Source organism: Phymastichus coffea, unplaced genomic scaffold, assembly GCF_024137745.1.
Source record: "Phymastichus coffea isolate CEN01 unplaced genomic scaffold, Cenicafe_Pcof_1.1 PCOF00017, whole genome shotgun sequence".
NCBI classification, from domain to species: Eukaryota; Metazoa; Arthropoda; class Insecta; order Hymenoptera; family Eulophidae; genus Phymastichus; species Phymastichus coffea.
This window is the reverse complement of record NW_026706828.1, coordinates 3,520,127-3,524,076: the sequence shown is the minus strand read 5'-3', so window position 1 is coordinate 3,524,076 and position 3,950 is coordinate 3,520,127. Positions and strand designations below refer to the sequence as shown.

The 3,950-nt window shown below is 32.9% G+C and overlaps 1 long non-coding RNA gene across 1 annotated transcript; it reads right to left on the bottom strand.

Moving 5' to 3' along the window:
- Positions 1-1,209: 1,209 nt before the first annotated feature.
- Positions 1,210-2,057, bottom strand: LOC131675215 (uncharacterized). Its single transcript, XR_009303016.1, has 3 exons — positions 2,009-2,057; positions 1,673-1,863; positions 1,210-1,286 (listed from the first exon to the last, which is right to left on the bottom strand). It is a non-coding gene; the product is annotated as an uncharacterized LOC131675215 (long non-coding RNA).
- Between the last annotated feature and the right edge of the window lie 1,893 nt (positions 2,058-3,950).

The window sequence follows — 3,950 nt, the reverse complement described above, 5'->3', positions numbered from 1 at the left end:
CGAAAATTCTAGGCAAAAATTTTGGTCGAAAATTCCAGGCAAAAATTTAGACCAACAATATCAGACCAAATTATCGCAAGAAAGACTTTTGAGCAAACAAAGATGATTTGGTGTTTTCATCTCAATAAATGGGGACTAGAACAAGAAACCACGTGGATTATTTGAACATTTAATAATAATCACAGCAAAGTATAATAACATTTTTATGAGTATTTACTAGATAAGTATAATCACGAGCTTGAAAACGAAGTATTAAAAAACTTTTAGCCAATAATTTTGGTCGAAAATTTAGACTAATAATATCAAACAAAATTATCGCAAGAATGACTTTTGAGCAAACAAAACGTTTTATGAATCGTCGGAGGACAGACTAAATTGTTCTTAAGGTTCCTTTGTAGCTTTTGCTTTAATTTTTTGCTTTTTCTCAATTTTTGCACCTGGAAGATTTATTACATTATACTATACATATATTTACCAATATTCTTTTACATTAATCTATGAAAAAAACTTACGTTCTGCCTTTTCTTTCATAAACAGCGAGTTGATATGTTCGCTTATGTAAGATTTCCAATTATTTTTGTGCATTTCTGCTTCTCGCCTCCGTTTCACGACTTGGTCGCATCGGCAAAAAAATGTTTCTACAATTGAAATCGATCATTTGAAAAAAACAGTTTTACAATAAAAAAATGTATCATTGTTTATTTTGCAATTGAAAAAAAACGTGATTCATACATGATTTTTCTTTGTTAATTGCAAAATAAACCATGATACATTTTTTGTTGTTTTTTCAGCGGTTTTTTCAAAAAATAGAATTTTTCAATTTAAAAAAAAAAAATTTCTCGATGAGAATAAAAAAACCATTAGCGATACTTTGCGAGGAGTATATACTAGTCAAACACTACCAGAAAAAAAAATTCGAATTGAAAAACAAATTAAAACGGTGTTTTTTTAATTCGGGTTGAAAATCGCATTTTTTTAAAAAAGTACCGCATTCAAACCGCTGTAGCTGCTATATATATATATCAATATTCCAGTGCCTTTGTGATACGAAAATATTTACGTCTTATAGCAGCTTTTTCCTCCCGCTTAAATTCTGATCGGGTTATCCCTGGTAAACGATCGATCTTGCATCCTGCAAGATTAAACGTCTTCCCTATTAGATCTTCTTCCTTGAACATCGCGTGGACTAATACTCTGATCCACTTTTTCATGTCAAAAATTTTTTTCAGCGTATCCCACGTCTTGTATTTAATACTTATGTCACACATAAGGTGGTACATGTGTCTCTATATAATAAAAAAAAACAGATAAAAATAATCCCGCCCCCCTTTAATATACTTTTCAGAAAAAAATGGCACTCGGATAGGCTGCAGAAACTGTTCGGAAATAGTTTGCAATTAAAACTGCAAGCGAGTTCGTGAGAATTACTCACAAAACAACGTCGCAGAGTTTAATTCATGGTAAATAGTAAAGCGGACAATACATTTTTCTAAAGTTTCAAAATTAGTGCGTCGTCGACATAATTGAAACTTCCATGCACTAGCTTGCCGTATGAATTACAAACTATTTCCGAAGTGAATCCGCACCCTACTCACGTGCCAGTTCTACCTGGAAGGTATATGATAGGGGGGGGGGACAGAAATTTGTTTGTACGTAATATTATCGTTGTTACCTTCTTTCCAGTTTCTGCATAATACGACTTGTAATTTTGATGATTCTCTGATTGCCGTAGATTTTCCGGTTCATACTCGTCATCACTGCCCCGCGTGAAAGTTCTCTTCTCATTACATTCAGAATCTGATGAACTGTGGAAGTTTGCGTACTTTTTTGTTCGTACAAATCGCTTCTTGAACTTCTTCGGACCTGCCATTTTCGAATTATTGAATAATCAGTGAGAGAGAGAGAGAGAGAGAGAGAAAGAGAGAGAGAAAGAGAGAGAGAGGGCAGACTATAGACTCGAGTAAGGGTTTGACCGAGCGTAGCCATGCTCTCGTTTCAAATCACTTACGAGATTTTTTTTCACACTCTTCTTCGATATCGCTCATGTCATCGAATCCTTCACTTCCAGCCGTCCGTATTTTCTTAATGGCTTTTTCTCGGGGTTCCTTCACTCTCTTGTGGTTTATCTCATTTCTACTCCTCTCCTTTTTTTTATCGTACTGAAAATTCTCTTCATCTATAAAAAAATATTTGTTGGAAGAAGTCAGTTATACAATAGAGACCCCGAAGAAAGCGAAGCCTGCTTATTCGCGATGGATTGGCTGAGAATTATAGTACGGGAGCCCGTCGTATTTTCATATGAGTTATTTTGAAGAGAGAAAGAGAAATAGTACTACAGACTGATAGTAGGGTGGACGTGCTTATGTATATGTTTTAGTAATTGATACCTTTGGCTGAGCCAGATCCAAGACTTTCATTTGTTGACATTTTTCCACCACGACTTGATTCCAGTATTCCAAGACTGTATTCCTCTTCATTATCCTCAAAGTGTCCTGGAAAATCTTGAAACGAGTAATCACCGTGACTATCCATAGCAGATGTATCGGGCGAGTGATCACCATGAAGATTTAAAGCAGTTTTAGAATTCAGTGGTGGTCTCTTTTGGCATAATGTTTCTGTAAATAAAATAAAACAATGTATGTTTTATATATTTATTGTTCGTATTGTATTAAGGTTGAAAGTAAATATTCTTACCATGAGATTTATAAATAGTTTCTGGAGCAGTATTCTGACGCTCATTCTGCAAAGTTTCAATAAGTTTCTTGCTTTCTTCCATAAATTCTTGGTTCTTTTCATAATTGCTTCGCCAAAACTTAGAATCTTCTTCATATTTTGCTATCTTTGCTTCTAATTCTTGCTGGTTTTTTTTTAATTGTTCAAACTCTCCATTTTTTAGTTCGATGGACATGTGTAGATCATTGATCTCTTTTTGTTTCTTTTCTAGGTCAGTACCATCATCTGAATAGACTAATTTGTTCTTTTTTAAGTTTTCTATTTTTTTTTTAAGAATTTCACTTTCTGATGATTTTGAAAATGCTCGTGCATTTTCTTTTATTTTCTATAAAAATATTTTGAAAATCAACATTCATAAAATTTTTTAGATTAGAAATATTTCTAAATTGAATTGAATTAAAATTGAATGCTAAATAAAACAGTACCTTCTCTATTGCCTTCAACTCATGAATGTTTTTTGAATTTCCAGACTGAGAAGATGTTGTGATGATTGATGCTTCATCTATGAGCTCGTCGTCATTGCTAGGGATTGATTTTTTGGTTTTCGTTTCGATCATTGTTTTTTGTTTTTCCAAAATCTCATACATCACATCACTCTTTCTTCTCTTGTCAAAAACTCTCCTCTTTGTAGGGTGAATAAGTTCATTTACATTATCTGTGTGAAATGTGAAGGCAGAACTTATCATTCAGAATATAAAGTAACAAAACAAACATTGAACTTAAGATATATTCAATTCCTCTGAAGCACATCTAATGTTGATATGATGAATATTTATAAATGCATATTTCTTCACCTGATATAGCAAACACTTGTACTGGCTCAGTAATTCTTTCACCATTTTTGATTCGATGAATAAGATGTGGAACATTAAAGTTAAATGTTTCAATCGATGCATAATCAAGTATTAAGGCTGGATCAACTATAGCAACTGTATTTGTCTCATCTCCATAGTAACGTACGGATGCCAGGATTTTCTCACTTTCTCCTTCTGCCATGGCTGATGAACCTGTATCATTACACAAGGACAATTAGAAGAAGGTATCTTCAAAATTTAAGAATCATCATGAATTTCAAACACAATGTCAAATCGCTGATAATTTAAAAAAGTGTGTATTTCACAAAATGATATGAAATATGTAGGTACATTTTATTTATTTATTTAAGTTATACATACCTACATAAATCGCAGGAATAAATCAAACTTGTCTTCTTTCAC